The sequence below is a fragment of the Lipotes vexillifer genome, unplaced genomic scaffold (assembly GCF_000442215.2).
Source record: "Lipotes vexillifer unplaced genomic scaffold, Lipotes_vexillifer_v1.1 scaffold473, whole genome shotgun sequence".
NCBI lineage: Eukaryota > Metazoa > Chordata > Mammalia > Artiodactyla > Lipotidae > Lipotes > Lipotes vexillifer.
The window spans coordinates 615,894-640,351 of NW_006780788.1; the positions used below are offsets into that span (position 1 = coordinate 615,894).

Sequence of the window (24,458 nt, forward strand, 5' to 3'; positions counted from 1 at the left end):
CTGTGGGAACCTGCAAGTTGAGTGGAGAGTTTACAGCCCTTCATTTGAGAAGACAAACAAACAAACAAGAATAGATGCATTATACACACTACTATATATAAAATAGGTAACTAATAAGGACCTACTGTATAGCACAGGGAACTCTTTTCAATACTCTGTAATGACCTATATGGGAAAAGAACCTAAAAAAGAGTGGATATATGTATATGTGTAACTGATTCACTTTGCTGTACAGCAAAAACTAACACAACATTTTAAAACAACTATACTCCAATAAAAATTTTTTTAAAAAGAATAGATGCATTGAAGAATATGAGTCTCACTTTACCTGTGTCACCCCTCCTCCACAGCAGCACAGCTCAATGGCCAGGAGAGACCCCCTGAGCCCACAATTTTTCCCACAAGGGAAAAGTGAGAACCGAGTGAGTGCTCAACTTCCCCAGCCTGGTGGGACATTGCCCCCAGAAGCCTGCTTCTGCCTTACCATATCCAGAGCAGTGGGGGGATCAGCATGGCTGAATAATCTGGAGGGGGGAGGAGGAGCAGGGCAAAAGCAACCACTGTGCAGAACTCAAAAACTGGCTACCGATCCTACTAACTGGCTTGCAGACTTCACCAAGAGGCCTGCCCCCCAAATCCCACGGGACACCTCACTGGTAGCTCCCCCACAACTGGATGGCACGTGTCCCCAGCACTCTACTTGTGAACTCCCAAGATGGTGGACGTGAGCCTCCACAGACAGCGTTTGGGAGCCTCTGCAGAGGGCAAGTACAAACCCCTGCAGACAGCACACAGATATCCCCAGCTGGCTTGACCTGGCAGGATTGAGATCAACCTTGAATACTTCAGAGCACTGACCTGGGGGAAATAACAAAGCCAACCCACAGAATGGTAAATCTCATACAGTATATGATAAAGTATATATCCAGAATCTATAAAGAACTCTTACAACTTAACAGTAAAAAGACTCATAACCCAAATGAAAAGGGAGAGAGTATCTGAACAGACATTTCTCCAAAAAATATATACAAATAACCAATAGCACATGAAGACATGCTCAACATTGTTAGCCATAATGAAATTCAATTGAAAACCACGAGGAACCACTTCACACTCACTCTTAAGATGGCTATCATCAAAAAGAGAGATAATTAGAAGTGTTGACGAGGACATCAGAAATTGGAACCCTCATACATTACTGGTGGAACATGGAAATGGTACAGTATGGTAGTTCCTCAAAGTGTCAAACATGGAGTTAACATATGAAGCAGCAATTCAGTCCTAGGTATGTACCCAACGGAAATTAAAACATACATGCATTCAAATACTTGCACACAAATGTTCATAATAACATTACTCATAATATCCCCAAAGTGGAAACAACCCAATGTCTATCAACAGATGAATGGTTGAATGAAATGTGGTATATCCATACAGTGGAATCAGCATTAAAAAATAATTAAGTATTGATACATGGTATAACATGGATGAATCTTGAAAACATTATGCTAAGTGAAAGAACCCAGTTAGAAAAGACCACATATTTTATGATTACATTTATATGAAATTTCCAGAATAAGCACTCTTTATAGAGAGAGAGAGAAATAGAACAGATTCATGGGTGGGATGGGGAGAAATGAGGGGTGAACTGATAACAGATATGGGGTTTCCTTTTGGAGTGATGACAACGTTTTAAAATTGATCGTGATGATGGCTACAAAACTCTGTGGATATATTAAAAATCATTAAATTGTATACTTTGGTGAACTTTATAGTATGTGAATTACATCACAATAAAGCTATTTTTTAAAATCTGGGATATTAAAAAAAATTTTAAACCTGAGGATGTAAATTTTTTACACAACTTGTAACTTTGCAGAAGACCAAAGAAAGGAATATATATTGGCTTTATCTTTTGCAAACTGACTACAAAAATAAAACTCTAGTTTTTATTTCTTAAATATTTAAGGATATTTGATTCAGTGCATGAAAGGAGTTACATAATTCAAAGAAAACTGATCCCACAATGACACCAGCAAATAGCAGGCTAACAACAATGCCCAGTTTATGTCAAACTTCTTGTAGCTTCCTTATATCTCCATCTTGAGAAATGAATCACTTGGCCCCAGATAGTATAGTGAAAAGCAAGGCCTTTCAGAGTACAAGATCAGAAAGACCAGTTGGCTCATGATTAATGTTCTTAGAGGGCTTCAAAGTGAGAATTTTGACATTACTTCCAGGTGAGTTTATAACCCAGTCACAGAGGTACACAGGCATACTGTTAGGGTTTAAAAAAATGTTCATTGTGTATTTTGTGACCGTAAATTTTATGTGTCAGCTTGACTGGGCCATAGGGTGCCCAGATATTTGGCCAAATATTACCGCCGGGTGAGTCTGTGAGGGTGTTTCTGGATGACATTAACATTTGAATCAGGGGACTGAGTAAAGCGGATTTCCCTCCCTTAATCAATTAAGGTTATGATTAGCCTCATCCAATCAATTGATGAGAAAAGAACAAAAAGGCTGAATAAGAGGAACTTCTTCCTGCCTGATTCTTTTAGCTGGGACATTGGTCTTTTCCAGCCTTCGGACTCCAGCTGAAACATTGGCTTTTTGTGGGTCTCTAGCCTGCTGGCTTTTAGACTGGAACATATACCACCATCAGCTCTCCTGGTTCTAAGGCCTTTGGACTCAGACTGGAACTAAACCATTGGCTCCCTGGGTCTCCATCTTACCAGCTGCAGGTCTTGGCACTTCTCAGTCTCCATAATCATGTGAGCCTATTCCTTATAATAAATCATAGATGATAGAGAGAGAGAGAGAGAGAGAGACACTAGATAGATAGATATTCCTCACTAATACACATCTTTAATTTTGTGCTGTTCTGTCAGACCACAATCCTTACAAATTATATACTACAATGCTTGTAACCTTACTTTGCCTTCCCTAGAAGTTTTAATCTATAGGGGTCTTATGCAATAGCAATGGTTCAATTTTTTCTCAAGCTTTGAGAAACTCTGATGGAAACACCTGCATATGTCAGAACACGTATCTCCCCATTAACTTGTATGATCCTGGTTGAACCTTGACTCCGCTTGTGTCTCAGAGTAACCAAATGGACAATGATGGTGATAATTCCTAACTTTCCTTATTAATAAGATTCTTATGAGGATCAAGTGAGATAAGAGGTATGAAAAATGTTTTAAAAAATAAGGCAATATACAGTAGTGATAAAATTTTACAGTGTTTTTGTTGAATGTTATTAATATTTTAGTATTAATTGAAATCTCTCTAGTGACAATAGAAAACCTTAATGGACAGCTGAATTAGAATAATATAGACAAGTTAGAATAAAATTTGAGCACATTAAAAGTGTAGGGCTTCCCTGGTGGCGCAGTGGTTGAGAGTCCACCTGCCGATGCAGGGGACACGGGTTCGTGCCCCGGTCCGGGAAAATCCCACAAGCCACGGAGCGGCTAGGCCCGTGACCCATGGCCACTGAGCCTGCACTCTGCAACTCTGTGGGAGAGGCCGCAACAGTGAGAGGCCCACGTACCGCAAAAAAAAAAAAAAAAAAAAAGTGTATACTGCAAACAAAATCACTAGATCATTTTCTGCTTCTTTAATTTACAGTGTAATGTGGGGTGAGGAGTAAACTTGTTATACTCATGGAACAGGTGAGCTATTAAATTAATTTCACGTAAACAAACCAGATAAGAGGCAACAAGTTTATTGACATGAAAAGCCACTCCCTGTTATACAAATAACTACCATACAGATGCTTATAAGTATAATGTTTTTCACGTAATACCACCAAAGAAAGCCTATCTCACAGAGAAGAATCACATCGTTGGAAATTGCCCAAAGCTTTGAAGCCCAATGCCAGGAACAGCATAAGTGCCTAGTTAATATCTGCAGACTGATTAGGGCAAAAAAGTATTTATGTATAAATAAGAATATTGACTATAGGAACATGCAGATAATTCTTTCACTCAGTATTTCAATACCATGTCCAGTTTGGAGCCTGAAACTTAAGTGAATGGAGAACTTGGAGTAGTTTCAGAGAAAAGCAATGAAAATGATTAAAAAGATGGAAAATGGGGCCTATAAATCATGACTACAAGAATTGGAGCTTATTTAACCTGAAAGAAAAAGCTACATGACTGCACCAGATTCTTGTATCTGAAACTGAGAGACGGTGAGATTTGCCATCACCCATCCATACAGCCCTACAAGCAGAAATCCAGAAACAGCAAAGAAATTTTCAAAGTATTAGTATTATTTCTGTAAACATCAAACTCTCTTTTCTTGTGGTTTTCAAAACAACAACAGCAGGCCTGGGACAAGCAGGGTATGCACCGATTCAACCCTCAAAAATGTAGCAAGTGCCACTGTGGGCCAGGTGCCTTGCTGGGCATTGTGGAGAGGAAGGAGTAGGGCAGGGCATGATCCTTAACCTCGGGAGTGCGGTTGTAAAGAGAGCCTTTCTATCCCTATCAAACAATATGGAAAGCCCCTACTGCCTCTAAGAAAGGCACAAGCAAGTTTACTTGGGAAGCTGGGGTAAAAAAGGGGCTTCTTTATCAGGGTCTAACTGCTGCAAATAAGTTTGTGGGCAGAAGTACGCAGGAGGGCAGTAAGGCCGCTCTGTGTGAACGGAAGAGGAAACAAAGGAAGTCCAGGCTAGACACATGACACCCTGAACCAGTTAGGAAGGCTGTAAATGTCATCACATCCAATTTGCAGATGACAAAACTGAGGTTTGGAGGAACTTCAAGATGGCGCAGGAGTAAGACGTGGAGATCACCTTCCTCCTCACAAATACATCAGAAATACATCTACATGTGGAAAAACTCCTACAGAACACCTGCTGAAGAACAACTCCTACAGAACACCGGCTGAACGCTGGCAGAAGACCTCAGACCTCCCCAAAGGCAAGAAACTCCCCAAGTACCTGGGTAGGGCAAAACAAAAAAGAAAAAAACAGAGACAAAAGAATAGGGACAGGACCTGCACCAGTGGGAGGGAGCTGTGAAGGAGGAAAGGTTTCCACACACTAAGAAGCCCCTTCATGGGCAGAGCCTGCGGGTGGTGGAGGGGTGAAGCTTCAGAGCCACGGAGGAGAGCACAGCCACAGGGGTGCAGAGGGCAAAGCGGAGAGATTCCCGCACAGAGGATCGGTGCCGACCAGCACTCACCAGCCCGAGAGGCTTGTCTGCTCACCCACCAGGGCAGGCGGGGGCTGGGAGCTGAGGCTCGGGCTTCAGTTGGATCCCAGGGAGAGGACTGGGGTTGGCTGCGTGAGCACAACCTGAAGGGGGCTAGTGCGCCACAGCTAGCCGGGAGGGAGTGAGGGAAAAAGTCTGGACCTGCCGAAAAGGCAAGAGATTTTGTCTTGTCTCTGTTTCCTGGTGCACGAGGAGAGGGGATTCAGAGCACCACTTAAAGGAGCTCCAGAGACAAGTGCAAGCCGCAGCTATCGGCACGGACCCCAGAGATGGGCATGAGACGCTAAGGCTGCTGCTGCAGCCACCAAGAAGCCTGTGTGTGAGCACAGGTCACTATCCACACCTCCCCTCCTGGGAGCCTGTGCAGCCCGCAACTGCCAGGGTCTCGTGATCCAGAGACAACTTCCCCAGGAGAATACACAGCGCACCTCAGGCTGGTGCAACGTCACGCTGGCCTCTGCCGCCGCAGGCTCACCCCGCATCCGTACCCCTCCCTCCCCACGGCCTGAGTGGGCCAGAGCCCCCGAATCAGCTGCTCCTTTAACACCGTCCTGTCTGAGCGAAGAACAGACACCCTCAGGTGACCTACACACAGAGGCAGGGCCAGATCCAAAGCTGAACCCCAGGAGCTGTGCGAACAAAGAAGAGAAATGGAAATCTCTCCCAGCAGCCTCAGGAGCAGCGGATTAAATCTCCACAATCAACTTGATGTACCCTGCATCTGTGGAACACATGAATAGACAACAAATCATCCCAAATTGAGGAGGTGGACTTTGGGAACAAGGATATATATACTGTTTTCCCTTTTCCTCTTTTTGTGAGTATGTATGTTTATGCTTCTGTGTGTGATTTTGTCTGTATTGCTTTCCTTTTACCATGTGTCCTAGGGTTCTCTCTGTCCATTTTTTTGTTTGATTGTTCTTTTGTATAGTTTTTGGTGCTTGTTATCACTGGTGGATTTGTTTTTTGGTTTGGTTGCTCTCTTCCTTCTTTCATTGTTTCTTTTTTTTTTTCTTACTTAAAAAATTTTTTTCCCATTATTTTTTTTATTTTAATAACTTTATTGTATTGTATTGTATCTTTTTTTTCTCCCTTTTATTCTGAGCCGTGTGGATGACAGGCTCTTGGTGCTCCAGCCAGGCATCAGGGCTGTGCCTCTGAGGTGGGAGAGCCAAGTTCAGGACATTGGTCCACAAGAGACCTCCCAGCTCCACGTAATATCAAACCGTGAAAATCTCCCAGAGATCTCCATCTCAACGCCAAGACCCAGATCCACTCAACGACCAGCAAGCTACAGTGCTGGACACCCTATGCCAAACAATTAACAAGACAGGAACACAAGCCCACCCATTAGCAGAGAGGTTGGCTAAAATCATAAGGCCACAGACACCCCCAAAACATACCACGAAACATGGACCTGCCAACTAGAAAGACAAGATCCAGCCTCATCCACCAGAACATAGGCACTAGTCCCCTCCACCAGGAAGCCTACACAACCCCAGCTCCACAATATCAAACCGTGAAAATCTCCCAGAGATCTCCATCTCAACGCCAAGACCCAGATCCACTCAACGACCAGCAAGCTACAGTGCTGGACACCCTATGCCAAACAATTAACAAGACAGGAACACAAGCCCACCCATTAGCAGAGAGGTTGGCTAAAATCATAAGGCCACAGACACCCCCAAAACATACCACGAAACATGGACCTGCCAACTAGAAAGACAAGATCCAGCCTCATCCACCAGAACATAGGCACTAGTCCCCTCCACCAGGAAGCCTACACAACCAAATGAACCAACCATAGCTACTGGGGGCAGACACCAAAAACAACGGGAACTACAAACCTGCAGCCTGAAAAAAGGAGACCCCAACACAGTAAGTTAAGCAAAATGAGAAGACAGAGAAACACACAGCAGATGAAGGAGCAAGGCAAAAACCCACCAGACCTAACAAATGAAAACGAAATAGACAGTCTACCTGAAAAAGAACTCAGAATAATAATAGTAAAGATGATTCAAAATCGTGGAAACAGAATGGAGAAAATACGAGAAACATTTTACAAGGACCTAGAAAAACTAAAGAGCAAACAAACAGTGATGAACAAAACAATAAATAAATTTAAAATTCCCTAGATGGGATCAATAGCAGAAGAACGGATAAGTGATCTGGAAGACAAAATAGTGGAAATAACTACTGCAGAGCAGAATAAAGAAAAAAGAATGAAAAGAATTCAGGACAGTCTCAGAGACCTCTGGGACAACATTAAATGCACCAACATTCGAATGATAGGGGTCCCAGAAGAAGAAGCGAAAAACAAAGGGATTGAAAAAATATTTGAAGACATTATAGTTGAAAACTTCCTGAATATGGGGAAGAAAAGAGTCAATCAAGTCCAGGAAGCACAGAGAGTCCCATACAGGAGAAATACAAGTAGAAACATGCAAAGACACATATTAATCAAACTATCAAAAATCAAATACAAAGAAAATACAAAGAAAAAAATTTAAAGGCAGCAAGGGAAAAACAACAAATAACACACAAGGGAATCCCCATAAGGTTAACAGCTGATCTTCCAGCAGAAACTGTGCAAGCCAGAAGGGAGTGGCACGACATATTTAAAGTGATGAAGGAGAAAAACCTACAACCAAGATTACTCTACCCAGCAATGATCTCATTCAGATTTGACAGAGAAATTAAAACCTTTACAGACAAGCAAAAGCTAAGAGAATTCAGCACCACCAAACCAGCTTTACAACAAATGCTAAAGGAATTTCTCTAGGCAGGAAACACAAGAGAAGGAAAAGACCTACAATAACAAACCCAAAACAATTAAGAAAATGGTAATAGGAACATACATATCGATAATTACCTTAAATGTAAAAGAATTAAATGCTCCGACCAAAAGACATAGATTGGCAGAATGGATACAAAAACAGGACCCATATATATGCTGTCTATAAGAGACGCACTTCAGACCTAGGGACACAAACAGACTGAAAGTGAGGGGATGGAAAAAGATATTCCATGCAAATGGAAATCAGAAGAAAGCTGGAGGAACAATTCTAATATCAGACAAAATAGACTTTAAAACAAAGACTATTACAAGAGACAAAGAAGGACACTATATAATGATCAAGGGATCAATCCAAGAAGAAGATATAACAATTGTAAATATTTATGCACCCAACATAGGAGCACCTCAATACATCAGGCAAATGCTAACAGCCATAAAAGGGGAAATCGACAGTAACACATTCATAGTAGGGGACTTCAACACCCCACTTTCACCAATGGACAGATCATCCAAAACAAAAATAAATAAGGAAACACAAGCTTTAATTGATACATTAAACAAGATGGACTTAATTGATATTTATAGGACATTCCACCCAAAAACAACAGAAGACACTTTCTTCTCAAGTGCTCATGGAACATTCTCCAGGACAGATCATGTCTTGGGTCACAAATCAAGCCTTGGTAAATTTAAGAAAATTAAAATCGTATCAAATATCTTTTCTGACCACAATGCTATGAGACTAGATATCAATTACAGGAAAAAATCTGTAAAAAATACAAACACATGGTGGCTAAACAATACACTACTGAATAAGCAAAAGGTCACTGAAGAAATCAAAGAGGAAATCAAAAAATTCCTAGAAACAAATGACAATGAAAACACGATGACCCAAAACCTATGGGATGCAGCAAAAGCAGTTCTAAGAGGGAAGTTTATAGCAATACAATCCTACCTTAAGAAACAAGAAACATCTCAAATAAACAACCTAACCTTACACCTAAAGCAATTAGAGAAAGAAGAACAAAAAACCACAAAAGTTAGCAGAAGGAAAGAAATCATAAAGATCAGATCAGAAATAAATGAAAAAGAAATGAAGGAAACAATAGCAAAGATCAATAAAACTAAAAGCTGGTTCTTTGAGAAGATAAACAAAATTGATAAACCATTACCCAGACTCATCAAGACAAAAAGGGAGAAGACTCAAATCAATAGAATTAAAAATGAAAAAGGAGAAGTAACAACTGACACTGCAGAAATACAAAGGATCATGAGAGATTACTACAAGCAACTATATGCCAATAAAAGGGACAATATGGAAGAAATGGACAATTTTTAGAAATGCACAACCTCCCAAAACTGAACCAGGAAGAAAGAGAAAATACAAAAAGACCAATCACAAGTACTGAAATTGAAACTGTGATTAAAAATCTTCCAACAGGGCTTCCCTGGTGGAGCAGTGGTTGAGAGTCTGCCTGCCAATGCAGGGGACACTGGTTCATGCCCCGGTCCGGGAAGATCCCACATGCCATGGAGCGGCTGGGCCTGTGAGCCATGGCCGCTGAGCCTACGCATCCGGAGCCTGTACTCCACAACGGGAGAGGCCACAGCAGTTAGAGGCCATGTACCACAAAAAAAAAAAAGAAATCTTCCAACAAATAAAAGCCCAGGACCAGATGGCTTCACAGGCAAATTCTATCAAACATTTAGAGAAGAGCTAACACCTATGATTCTCAAACTCTTCCAAAATACAGCAGAGGGAGGAACACTCCCAAACTCATTCTACGAGGCCACCATCACCCTGATACCAAAACCAGACAAAGATGCCACAAAAAAAAAAAATACTACAGGCCAATATCACTGATGAACATAGATGCAAAAATCCTCAACAAAAAACTAGCAAACAGGACCCAGCACCACATTAAAAGGATCATATAACATGATCCAGTGGGGTTTACCCCAGGAATGCAAGGATTCTTCAATATATGCAAATCGATCAATGTGATAAACCATATTAACAAAATGAAGGAGAAAAACCATATGATCATCTCAACAGAGGCAGAAAAAGCTTTTGACAAAATTCAACACCCATTTACGATAAAAACCTTCCAGAAAGTAGGCATAGAGGGAACTTACCTCAATATAAAAAAGGCCATATATGACAAACCCACAGCCAACATCGTCCTCAATGGTGAAAAACTGAAACTATTTCCATTAAGATTATGAAAAAGACAAGGTTGCCCACTCCCACCACTATTATTCAACAGTTTTAGAAGTTTTAGCCACAGCAATCAGAGAAGAAAAAGAAATAAAAGGAATCAAAATCAGAAAAAAAGAAGTAAAGCTGTCACTGTTTGCAGGTGACATGATACTTACTATACATAGAGAATCCTAAAGACTCTACCAGAAAACTACTAGCGCTAATCAATGAATTTGGTAAAGTAGCAGAATACAAAATTAATGCACAGAAATCTCTAGCATTCCTATACACTAATGATGAAAAATTTGAAAGTGAAATTAAGAAAACACTCCCATTTACCACTGCAATGAAACGAATAAAATATCTAGGGATAAAAATATATATATATATAGATCTAGGAATAAACCTACCTAAGGCGATTAAAGACCTGTATGCAGAAAATTATAAGACACTTCTGAAAGAAATTAAAGATGATACAAACAGACAGAGAGATATACCATGTTCTTGGTTTGGAAGAATCAACATTGTGAAAATGACTATACTACCCAAAGCAATCTACAGATTCAATGCAATCCTTATCAAACCACCAATGGCATTTTTCACAGAACTAGAACAAAAAATTTCACAATCTGTATGGAAACACAAAAGACCCCGAATAGCCAAAGCAATCTTGAGAAAGAAAAATGGAGCTGGAGGAATCAGGCTCCCTGACTTAAGACTATACTACAAAGCTACAGTAATCAAGACAGCCTGGTACTGGCACAAAAACAGAAATATAGATCAATGGAACTGGATAGAAAGCCCAGAGATAAACCCACGCACATATGGCCACCTTATCTTTGATAAAGGAGGCAAGAGTATACAGTGGAGAAAAGACAGCCTCTTCAATACGCGGTGCTGGGAAAACTGGACAGCTACATGTAAAAGAATGAAATTAGAACACTCCCTAACACCATACACAAAAATAAACTCAAAATGGATTAAAGACCTAAATGTAAGGCGAGACACTATCAAACTCTTAGAAGAAAACATAGGCAGAACACTCTATGACATAAATCACAGCAAGATCCTTTTGACCCACCTCCTACAGAAATGGAAATAAAACCAAAAATAAACAAATGGGACCTAATGAAACTCAAAATCTTTTGCACAGCAAAGGAAAACATAAACAAGATGAAAAGACAACCCTCAGAATGGGAGAAAATATTTGCAAATGAAGCAACTGACAAAGGATTAATCTCCAAAATTCACAAGCAGCTCATGCAGCTCAATATCAAAAAAATAAACAACCCAATCCAAAAATGGGCAGAAGACCTAAATAGACATTTCTCCAAAGAAGATATACAGATTGCCAACAAACACATGAAAGAATGCGCAACATCATTAATCATTAGAGAAATGCAAATCAAAACTACAATGAGATATCATCTCACACCAGTCAGAATGGCCATCATCCAAAAATCTACAAACAGTAAATGCTGGAGAGGGTGTGGAGAAAAGGGAACCCTCTTGCACGTTGGTGGGAATTTAAATTGATACATCTACTATGGAGAACAGTATGGAGGTTCCTTAAAAAACTAAAAATAGAACTACCATACGACCCAGCAACCCCACTACTGGGCATATACTCTGAGAAAACCATAATTCAAAAACAGTCATGGGGCTTCCCTGGTGGCGCAGTGGTTGAGAGCCCGCCTGCCGATGCAGGGGACACGGGCTCATGCCCCGGTCCGGGAAGATCCCACATGTCGTGGAGCAGCTGGGCCCGTGAGCCATGGCCGCTGAGCCTGCACGTCCGGAGCCTGCGTGTCCGGAGCCTGTGCTCCGCAACGGGAGAGGCCACAACAGTGAGAGGCCTGTGTATCGCAAAAAAAAAAAAAAAAACAGTCATGTACCACAATTTTCACTGCTGCTGTATTTACAATAGCCAGGACATGGAAGCAACCTAAGTGTCCATCAACAGATGAATGGATAAAGAAGATGTGGCACATATATACAATGGACTATTACTCAGCCATAAGAAGAAATGAAATTGAGTTATTTGTAGTGAGATGGATGAACCTAGAGTCTGTCATACAGAGTGAAGTAAGTCAGAAAGAGAAAAACAAATACTTTAAGCTAACACATGTATATGGAAGCTAAAAAAAAAATGGTTCTGATGAACCTAGGTGCAGGACAAGAATAAAGACGCAGATGTAGAGAATGGACTTGAGGACACGGGGAGGGGGAAGGGTAAGCTGGGAGGAAGTAAGAGAGTAGCATTGACATATATACATTACCAAATGTAAAATAGAGAGCTAGTGGGAAGCAGCCACATAGCACAGGGAGATCAGCTCGGTGCTTTGTGACCACCTAGAGCGGTGGGATAGGGAGGGTGGGAGGGAGGGAGATGCAAGAGGGAAGAGATATGGGGATATATGTATATGTATAACTGATTCACTTTGTTATAAAGCAGAAACTAAAACACCATTGTAAAGCAATTATACTCCAATGAAGATGTTAAAAAAAAAAAAAGAAACTGAGGTTCAATGGTCTCAGTGATTTGGGCAAGGTTAGCAGCAGTTAATGTCAGAGCTGGGAATTGAACCCACAAATCCTGATCTCGAGTCTGTTTTAGGGCTCTTTACAAATCCTTGTTACTCCTTTAGCAATCCTAACGTGCTGTGGTTTGTCAGATAAATATTTCTTTCCATTAGAGCTGAAATTGTTACCAACAGAAAATCCATCTTGTTGAGTAATTTGCTGGGGGGAGGGAGAGATAATGTCATCATGGTCATATGGTACAAAGTCACTGAATTCTGTACACACACACACACACACACACACACACACACACACACACGAGTTATTTATAAAGAGTTTAGTTTAGCCAAAGTGTCATTTAATAATGAATAAAGCATCTCATCTCTATTTGTTCAGTTACACTCCACGTAGTAAAGACAAGAGATATAAACTAGAATTAAACTGTTTTCAATTTCTTATTTTAAATTGAAACAAAATGCACTACCGTACCCGTGCTATTATCACCCCTGCTGCATCCTCACATCTTTTCTTTTTCTTGTATTTTATTTATTTATTTTTTTATTTTTTTTTTTTTTGCGATACGCGGGCCCCCACTGTCGTGGCCTCCCCCGTTGCCGGACGCGCAAGCTCAGCGGCCACGGCCCACGGGCCCAGCCACTCCGCGGCACGTGGGATCCTCCCGGACCGGGGCACGAACCCATATCCCCTGCATCGGCAGGCAGACTCCCAACCACTTCGCCACCAGGGAGGCCCTTTCTTGTATTTTAAATGAAAATGTTTCACATGCCTTCAGTCAATCAAACAATAATCAAAAAATGATTCTGGATCAACACACACAAAAATTGGGGGAAAGAAGTAGTTTACTGGAGTCCAGACAAATCACAAGATAAAACAGAAGTCAGTGTATTGGCGAGTTAGCGATTTAGTTTATTTTATTATTTGATTTTGTTTCTCTATATTCAGAGGCTAGCAAAATTACTTCTGAATTTCTGGATGGTTAAGAGTCTAGAATTATTGAAATCTGAATTTTTCTGTCTCGATAACTGACTGAAAATGAAGCAAAAATATATTTCCCTTTATTTTTGTTTCAAACGGTCAATGGAATATATTTCACAGAAAACAAATATTGGAGAAACTAATACAATTCTTCAAGGCATCCTGCTGTTTCTTAGAAGTTCCCAAACCTCACACCAATATTCCCACGTGATCACAGTTTCAAAATGACCTCCTTTTTTATCCTGCCCCCATGACTGGAAATCACCTTAAAATTCAATATGGGAGGATGAACTTTCCTGGTTCAATTTCCCAGGTGTCTTAATTGTAATTTTATCCAATTTGTTGGTAGCGACTCCCAGGAGTTGCTCAAGGACACGAAAGCTGCCCTTTTTATCCCTGCCTGCTTGTCCCCCTCTCCTTGCACGGAAGCTCTGTAATAAATGAGGAACGCACAACTGTGCTGGGTGGTCACATCTGCTCATGATTCCCTCTATGCGCTTGCTTTAGGAAGGCACTGGAGAGTCACTGAGAAGCAGAGCAATTTCTTACCCATTAGTTTGTAAGAATCCCCCTGCCCTGACATGATTTAAAACATGAGCATCATGACCTCGATGTTCTCAGAAGGTATTAGTCTCCCTGCCTCCTTTTCAGGGAAGTCCTGAGTTACTTTCTTAGAAAGAGTGGATGCATCTAAAAGCTAATAGTTCTGAGTATAAGCCTGAGTACATGTCTGAACTCTTGACTTCAGGTCAAGCTAACCTAAAAAAATGAGAAATTCAATCTTGTCCTATTTGTGAGCCCTGATCGGGTCTGACACCACTGAGGAGAGTTTTTAAGTTCAGAGATTGGCACTAGCTGGTACCCATGCACTGGGAGGGAGTCCACACAAGCTGGTCGCCCAGGCTGATGGTTAGAGACAAAAGCCCCTCTCTACTAAAGCTGCAGGTACATGAGCCAGAAGAGTAGTCTAAGCTCCTATCCTAAGTAAAATGACTCAGGTTAAAACTAAAGAGATGCATCTGAATAGGTCATTGATGTAAGGAGATCCTGAGGTAGGAAGCAGAGCCTGGATTGAAAAGAGAGCAAGGTAAGCAGGAGGGTGTTCGGAGAAATTGCATAGACAGGTTTTTATACATCCTCAGTAATGTATTGGGTGGATGGGCAGGATTTATTTAAAAGTCCATGGATGGAGCTGACCTCACCACATGAGAATGCCTCCCCTAGCAGGGCTGGGTCTGAGTTTTCCAAGGCTGGTGCACTCCTAAGTCAGAGGTACATCCTCACGACTGTTCTTCAGGCTCTACCCTTTACTGCTGATGCATGAAATGGGGCCAATGGAGCTGAGGAACTCTTTCAAGCATATTTGGGCTGTTTCAGGGAAATCAGCACTAATTATTAGGTTCTAGTGCAGTTGGTGGAATTTCAGCAGAGAGGCCAGGGCTGGTGTGGACACACATGAGGAAGACTGATGGAGTCGGCTGCCACAAATTCATCCATTGTTCTCCTCCCAGGCATCTGGTATCCACAGGTCAGAAGAAAGAGGTCAGAGGGCAAGCTGAAATTCTACCAACTACTAGAATAATGGTGGTACCAGAAGGTGGAGAAAGAAGTGTTTTAGGTGGAGGAAAGCAGTGGAGTTTTATATGGGAAATCCACAGTGGCTACTGAGTAGAATAGTTGTGTGGTCTTTAAAAGATACAATTATGGGGCTTCCCTGGTGGCGCAGTGGTTGAGAGTCCGCCTGCCGATGCAGGGGACGCAGGTTCGTGCCCCGGTCCGGGAGGATCCCACATGCCACGGAGCGGCTGGGCCCGTGAGCCATGGCCGCTGAGCCTGCGCGTCCGGAGCCTGTTGCTCCGCGACAGGAGAGGACACAACAGTGAGAGGCCCGCGTACCGCAAAAAAAAAAAAGTGTCCCGCGTACCGCAAAAAAAAAAAAAGATACAATTATGAGTGTACTTCTCTCAGACCAGAATGACATGCTCACTCTGACCATTAGTCTATAAATTTTGGAAAGGTGAATGGAGCTATAGATGAACAGCCTCCTCCAAACTGGGATTTAAGTGGTTGGGTTATATTAGGCCCTGAAAGACTTCCTTGATAAATAGGGAGGGTATCAGGGAATGCTGCCCTGGTGGGAAGGATCAGAATAGGGAGTAAGCCCTAAATTGGTTTCTTATGGAGGATGCCTATATCAGTCAGGGCAGGCTAGGTTATGCTGCAGTAAAAAGTACCCCCAAATCTGAATGGCTTAAAAGAAGAAATTTCATTTATCATTCAGGGTGTTTGCCCCTTAGGGATCTGCTGGGGGCCCTACTCCATTTACTTTCACTCAGGAACCCACACCAAGGGAGATTTAATCTGTGTGCTGCCATGTTTGCTCTGGCAGGAAAATGAGAACACAGCAAATCATGCACCAGCCCTTAAAACTCAGCCCACAGTTGACATTTGTCATTTCTGTTCTCATTTCATTGATTACAGCAAGTCATGTGGTCACACCTAACCCTAAGAGGGCAGAGAAGTGCAAGTTGTCCATGTGCCCAAAGGGAGGACTAAAAATATTTCATGATCAGCACTAATGATTACCAAAATGTCCACATCACTAAGATGGTATCATGACCATGGGAAGGGAGGGGGTTGGTCTGAAATGATGGTGTGTCTGAACAGTTCACAGTTTGCTGGATATGTGGCGCTAGCTCAGCACTGCCACCATCACCACCCAACCCCCACCTCAGTCCTCTCCTTGACCTGGGTATTTTAGGTGTCAATTTCTGTAATAGGTGAATTAATGGTGCCCCCAAAACACACATGCCCTAATCCCTAGAATCTATGAATATGTTACTTTATATGGCAAAAGTAACTTTGCAGATGTGATTAAGTTAAGGATCTTAGGATGCGGAGATGATCATGGATTATCCAGGTGGACCCAATGGAATCACAGGGGCCCCTATAAGAGGGAGACGGGAGTGTATGCCAAAGAAAAAAAAGAGATTTGAGGATGTTACACTGCTGGGTTTGAAGATAGAGGATGGGGCCACAAGCCAAGGAATGCAGGCAGTCTCTAGAAGCTGGAAAATGGGAAAGAAATAGAGTCTCTACTAGAGCTTCCAGAGAGAACATGGCCCTACCTACACCTTGATTTTAGCACAGTTAGTGTGTCTCAGACTTCTGAACTGCAGAACAGTAAGAGAATAAAATTGTGTTGTTTAGATTACCACTAAATCTGTGGTAATATGTCCAGTAGCAAGAGGAAACTAATACAATGTCCCAGAAAATGTGATGTAAGAGGAAAGTCCTCAGACAGAGTTTGGAATGGGCAAAGTTAGATGACAGGAAGCATTGTTGCAAAGCTGTAGTGTTGGTACATGATGAGTGTGAATTTCATGGCCATCACTCAAACCCATTGACATGGGAGGGCAGGCAGCCCCAACTCCAAAGGTATCCCTAATAAAAGAACTTGGTCCTGTCACTTAATTATGTTTTAAATGAGTAAAACACAACCCCACATGTGCAGAAACATGAATTCCTTCTTGCTTTTCTTCCTCCTAACTTTTCCCTCTCCACACCTCCCCCACTCTCAGCTTCAACTCCTTTCCATTTCAGCTGAACCAGCAGCAGATGCCAATACTGAGCAAGGTAGTCATGACTTAAAACACCTTCACTTGCAGAGCACAGCATCATTCCAGGACGATCATAGGGTCAACCACACACCCAAAACTTAAATCTGCTCTACAACTTCCATTCCAGGTTAACGTCTACATGTAAAATAGAGTTAGGTTTTAGACTCCAAAAACTATAAACAGTGTTTTACTATGTGCAGGGATGTCACTTACAGCTGTACAGATTGTGCACAACACAGTCCTATGGGGTGTCCTATGGGGACACCATGCCAACAGGTCCATGTCAATGGTGCTTCCAAAAATTCTGCAGTGCACAACTCACACAACTGTATGTGGCAGCCTTACACTCTACAAATACCCATTCAGATATGTGAAAAGTGGGTGAGATGTAGGACAATTCTTCACTGTGCAGAACCGTCCCACCTATCTAGTATCTGTGGCCTCCACCCATTCTATAACAGTAGCACACCTCAATCATTCCGACAACACAAAACACTCCACAAACTTACAAACTGCTCCTGTGGAACAACGGTGCATTCATGCTTCATTTCTCTGATCTCATCTTTTAAGCTCTCATTCTTGCACCAATCACACCAATCTTCTTGATATTCTTTTAACAGTCCATGTTTCCTCCTTCCTCAAGAGTCTCTGCAACTTATTTCTCTGGGATGAACACTCTGAGGCTTAACATCTCCAAACTCTCCTTCACTCCCTTCATACCCCTGCCCAAATGTCACCTTACCAAAAAGTCCTTCTCTGGCCACCCTATATAAGATAGAAATCCCACACCTACCCCAGCACTTCTTGCCCCTCTTATTTTGCTTTATTTTTCTTAACATCATGATCACTCTCTATAGCACTATCTTCTACTGAGTTATTTATTTTCTGTATCCCTTCACTAGCACTTAAGTTTCATGAGGCCAGGAATTTGACCTGTTTCATTCACTGTTATACCCCCAGCACCTAGGACAGTGCCTTCCTTGCCCTAGCCATTCAATAATTATTTGTGCCATGAATAGTACATGGTAACAACTTCACTCATGATAGCATATGCTCAGTAACACTCCTTTTCCCATTTATCCAAGTCAATAAATTCAATCACTTCACTTCCCTCCTTCCTATTCATAACTTGAGCTGCACTGCCCAAAGTAAAAAAAGATCAGATAGTCAGCCAGTCCTATCTTAGAACATTATATCACATTGATGTTTCTTGTATGAGGGGATGAATGCAGAGTAGTTTTCAGATAAGAAGTTGTGTGTTTTCACCAAGTTCATTTAACATAAGTATGCTCTCCATATAGGTCTGGAAGACAAAGATAAAGATAGAAATTGGGCATGGCATGACACAAGGAACTTGACAGGCATTATCACATTTAATCTGTACAGCCATCTTGTAAAATACAGAAAACTAAAGCTATTTCACCTAAGAGGAAACAAAGGTTCAGTGACAATAAGTTAATACCAGAGCAGAATTAAACACCATGCCTGTTTGACTGTAAAATTTATGGTCATTTTACCCCATCACTGGAGCAAGACAATGAAATATGCTGAACACAAGTGCAATTTCCTCAAGATTTGAGCATCATTTTAAGGGTCACAGTTTATTAAAAAAAATAAAATCCTAGATTCATTTTCAAGAATATTTATTTTATGCTCATTTATGGACAATATCTGGAAACACTTGAGAAATGAGGTCAACTCCCCCTTATCTTTAGACAAATTATAAAAGATTTTGGCTCACTCATGGCAAATTTTTGTTTAAAGCCAGTTTATTAACCAACAGCACCTACTCTGCTTAATGAATTGCTTTCTTGATATTATTGGCAGTTTGTACCCTACCTACTTAATTACTGTGTTCTAAAATAATCAATGCCTTTTGTCTTACCGAGGCCAAAATGAAGACAAATTATGAGACAGAGAGATGCTTCTGTGCTCCTCCCATCCCTTCCTTGTTAGGATCTTGCTAGAGGAGAACAGAGAAACAAAAGGAAGATAGACTGCAAGGAGAACTGCTTACTCAACAGTAGGTCTGACATGTAAAGGTCAATAACCAGAATCCTAGTAGGGCATCCCAATAGCCAATGTTCAGCTGGTTTTGGACATTGGCTATTGGGAATCTTAGAAGTCAAAGAAGTATTAATCACTTCCTTGTGCACCATATTGAGTGGTTTCTACATTATTATTTAATGCTCACAATACGGGAATTTACTGTTAGCTCTAATTTACAAATGAGATGTTGAGAACCTTCACTAAGCTTAGATATAAAGGAACTAGAATCCCACCCAAGTCTATCTGACTCCAGGACCCATGTCCTTCACCACTGAACTATGGTACAGGACAGGAGCATTCCACATCAGCGAAGGCAGGAGTATCTCAATTTCCAGTGCCAGTCTGTAGAAGCAGGACCTTTGGCTCATGGCTAGACAGAAAAGGGCCATGATCTACACCCTGAGGTAAGAGTAGGACACAACCAAGTGCGCCCAGGCCTAGCTAAGTATACCAGAGCCTGGTAAACATATAATCTGTGATCCACAGGTTAATGAGTCTCACTTCAGGTAAGGTGCTGCTCATGGCATCTCAAAAGCTTTTGGATGAAACTGTACACAAGGACCTAACTGCAGATAAAATATTGCGGAAGAAGACCTCATAGTCCAACAAAAATTATCAAGACTCTTAAACATAAAAAACATTATCTACTTCATTCATTCTACTAATATTTCTTTTTCTGCATAACTCCCCAAAAAAATGGTTGCTGTATTCATTTTCTATGTGCAATACAGAAAATCATCTTAAACATATCCCTCTTCTAAACCTATAACCCTGAACTACAGATGAGTTAATCAAGGTGCTTTCCTGTTAGCAATCAGCTTACAGCATCACCAGATTTACCCCTCAACAGGATACTTCTCTGGTTACCTCTGCTTGGGTCCTCCTGTTCTGGCCCTTGCCTCACAGATACAATTGAAACCAAGAGGATTTCAGGGAAAGCAAAGAAACATTGTGAGCCAGACAGCTCTAAGAATCAATCAAGTAATGCTCCCATGCCATTGTAAAGCAATTATACTCCAATAAAGATGCTTAAAAATAAAATAAAATAAAAAAATAAAAGCTGATGCAAAAAAAAAAAAAGTAATACTCCCATGGAGCAACATGACCCTCTGTCTGAACACTGAATGTACAGTCTAGTCAGTCCACAGGTCTTTTAAAAATATTTTATTTTATTAAAGGTCTTTACAGACTCCAGATCCAGCTGCCAAGGATACCCTATTATGCTAGGAGTACTGGCTGGGGCGTGGTAAGTAGCTCCAGCTTCCCACCCTTCTCTTCAGAGATGGGAGTGGTGGGTGTTATCTCATTTTGGGGTTCCACAATGCTCACGAGGTCAGGAAGGGGCTTCTTAAGGCCAATCTTACCACTTGGGTCCCAAGGCAGCATGACCTTCACTTTGATGCCCAGCACACCCTGACTGAGTAGCACGTGGCACATGGCAGTGTCAACATAGTGGTTAACAGAGTCCCAGATCATCAGGCCATCCACAAACTTCATGGATTTAGCCCTATATTCCCAGAGTTTCCCAGTACCATGACTATGCAGGCTTTAGCCCCATATTCCAACCGCAGCATACCACAGCAGGCCCTCCTTCACACAGCAAGTCCTCCTAGGAATCTGTAATACAGAGACTCTGCATGGGCAATAGCACACAGACCTCTTGTGGCCACCTTTTCAGTATAAAGCTCTACACTGCCCTCAGGGAAGCTAGATCCTTTCTGAACCACAGCAGTCAGTTTGCAGATCTGCTGGCCCTTCTCACCAGGAACATTCTGCATACTGGTGACCAGGATAATGATTTCTGTCATGGCTGGTGTAACTCAGAACTCCATAGTATCCATCTTCAGCCAGCTCCTGAGGGAGAAACCCATTCAGTTCAGCTTTGAAGATGTTATCGGTGACAAACTTCCTCTCCCTGGAAATTTGCACCACCATCTTGCCGCCGTGTGCTGCCATAAGGAAAAACTACTAACACATCTTGAGTTCATACTATGTAGCAGACACTTTTTTGAGTTTAGACTTTTGAGATCCAAATTAGAGTAGTCTAAATATGTAGTTTTGTTTATCTCTATTTAACTACCCTATTCCTGAGTTGCGTTCCTGAAACTTGACTATAGTAGAAGTATTCCAGGTAAAGGAAAGCAAGGAAATTCAGGCCAGGAAATAACTGGCATGAATAAATGACAGGAAATATGAAAGTCTTTACCTGATTTGGGGAAAGGTGAGAAGTATAAGATGGGTGAAATATAAGGTGATGGACATGGTGGGTGAGGATGACAAAGTCACCATCTTTATTGTACTCTGTGGGGGAAACTTCAGGAGGGAGATGTAGAAATTATTGGAGGCAGACAAGACTTTTTGTTACCTTATATTACACTTCTTTCATCTCAGTCGCTTTAGCTCTCAGTCCATCTCATTCTCAGGAGGAATGTGCTTTGACATCCAAATATTTTGATTCAGGATCTGTTTCAAGGAAGGCTTGATTTCTGTGAGGAAAATCTGGATGGGTTCCCAGCTTCTCCTCTGCCCGGCCTTCATTCACAGCATGCTTTCCTCATTCTCTTTGATGTGAATTTTCAGAACATCATTGGGTATAATCAATATTCAAACATAATTTCAATAAACCCATCCAAAAGCAGGTTCAAATGTTTTCACAATACTTCTCACCAGCCTTGAGAGTGCTCTTTCTGGCCATAAGAGTCACCACCATAAAGCATATGGGTTGGCCCTAAACAAGAATGGCCAACTAAGGGGACTAGTAGAGACAGAAATCTAGCACCAGTTCTGCTCCTGTAGTTGAAGAGCTCAACAGGAGGTGGCATCACCCCAAAAATAAAGCACTTGTTTTTTTCCCATACAAATAAACTGCTTAGGCTATTAGCGGCCTTTCGGCCCAACAGAAAAAACAGGCCTACGTAACACATTACTATTTCAGCCAGAAAGAATAATAACAAAAGATAGATAATTTTGTCTAGAAGAAAATGAGTTGAACCCTCAGAGAATAACAAAATGTGACTTTATATAAAATAATACAATACATGTAAATAAGTGCCTGTCGTACAGTAAGCAGAACAATGTCTACTTATTACTAATATCGGTAATATTTCATTTTCATTATTTATTATTTTTAGGGAATTGAAAGTGTTTATGTAATTGATTTTTAAAGTTACCAAAACACTCCACGGCTATCATTTCAGTGTAAATTGAATGTAGTTGTTCTGATCTATAAAAGAAGACAAAGGCTATCAAGATATATTTTTTAAAAGCTGATGAAAATATGGCCGTGTTTTAAGTTTTGACAGAACTGAGTGAGAAAGTACTCCAGAGTTATATTATTTTTGCTAATTTTCAGGATGCTTAAAATGTTTTATAATTTTATATAATATATAAATATTCTAATCTCCCCAAATAGAAAAGACAGCCTTGATACTAGAAGTGGGGGCAAGGAAACTCTAACACTAAGTCAAGTGGCTGAGATCTGGTCCTATTTACTTCCTACATGACCTTGAGCTGATCAATTTACTACCTCTCTAACCAAGCATTTTCTCACCTGTAAAATACAAGAATTGTACTAGAAGATCTCTCAGGTTCTTTACTCAAATTTTATGACCAAGTCTACTCTTTGACAGCTAAAAAAGATAGGGCTGATTTTAGTGCATACTGTCTGTCCCCATATCTTGAAAATAACTGATTGCCTAGAAGGGTCAAAGATGAGCCATCTGCTTCTATTACCAATTACATTGTGAAGCTGCCTCAAGTTTAAAAAAGAAAAATTTAGTGAAAAACAGAAGTTGGCAGGAAATGTGCTGTAAATAATATCACCCCCACACATTTACTGAATAATTCATAACCAGTACGTAGTAGAAGCATAATTTTTTTTTTTATTAATTAATTTATTTATTTTTGGCTGTGTTGGGTCTTCGTTTCTGTGCAAGGGCTTTCTCTAGTTGTGGCAAGTGGGGGCCACTCTTCATCGCGGTGCGCGGGACTCTCACTGTCGCGGCCTCTCTTGTTGCAGAGCACAGGCTCCAGACGCGCAGGCTCAGTAGTTGTGGCTCACGGGCCCAGTTGCTCCGCGGCATGTGGGATCATTCCCAGACCAGGGCTCGAACCCGTGTCCCCTGCATTGGCAGGCAGATTCTCAACCACTGTGCCACCAGGGAAGCCCGAAGCATAATTTTTAAAATGACATTTTCCCCAAATACCTGAATGTTCTGACATCAGTAACAAATGATTTAGTTGGCATTACCTTAAAAGTTACAGTGTTTAGAGATTGACATCTCAGATTTAAATTTATTTTATTCTTGTCAATTTCCTTTAAATCAACTTTGCTGTATTATATCGGAATGAAATATTTGCCATAGTTGACTATCCCTCATTATTTTTCACATATCCTTTTTTAATATTCTTTATCCAATGTTTTTCTTTTGAAATATTCCATTTTTCCTCACCAGTGAGACCCTTCACTGTCATTCAAACTGCATAAAATAATCTTACAATTTGATAAATATAAGAACATTTTATTTAATTATGTATAAGGAGAACTAGTATTACGTTAGTGATTTTTCAATCTGATACAATGAAAACACACTTGTTCCAATTTATTTTACTCACCACTATCTTCTTTTTTTTTAATTTATTTATTTTTGGCTGTGTTGGGTGTTCGTTGCTGTGCACGGGCTCTAGGTGCATGGGCTGCAGTAGTTGTGGCTCGTGGGCTCCAGAACGCAGGCTCAGTAGTTGTGGCGCACGGGCTTAGTTGCTCTGCAGCATGTGGGATCCCCCCTGACCAGGGCTCGAACCCGTGTCCCCTGCTTTGGCAGGCGGATTCTTAACCACTGCGCCACCAGGGAAATCCCTCACCATTTTCTTTTCTCATCTCTACCATTTTATATTGGCCTCCTCAAACTGCAATTTGCTCCAATTTTAACGAAATTGTATTGCTGTCCAAATTCTTTCTCAAATAGGATAAGATATACTTATGTCTTCTACTGCATCACCAAGTTACATCACAAAACACTAAAACAAAGTGAGATTATATAAGG

The 24,458-nt window shown here is 41.2% G+C and overlaps 1 pseudogene; it reads right to left on the reverse strand.

Annotated features, from left to right (window-relative positions):
* Window positions 1-20,631: 20,631 nt before the first annotated feature.
* Window positions 20,632-21,348, reverse strand: LOC103069926 (40S ribosomal protein S3 pseudogene; annotated as a pseudogene).
* Between the last annotated feature and the right edge of the window lie 3,110 nt (window positions 21,349-24,458).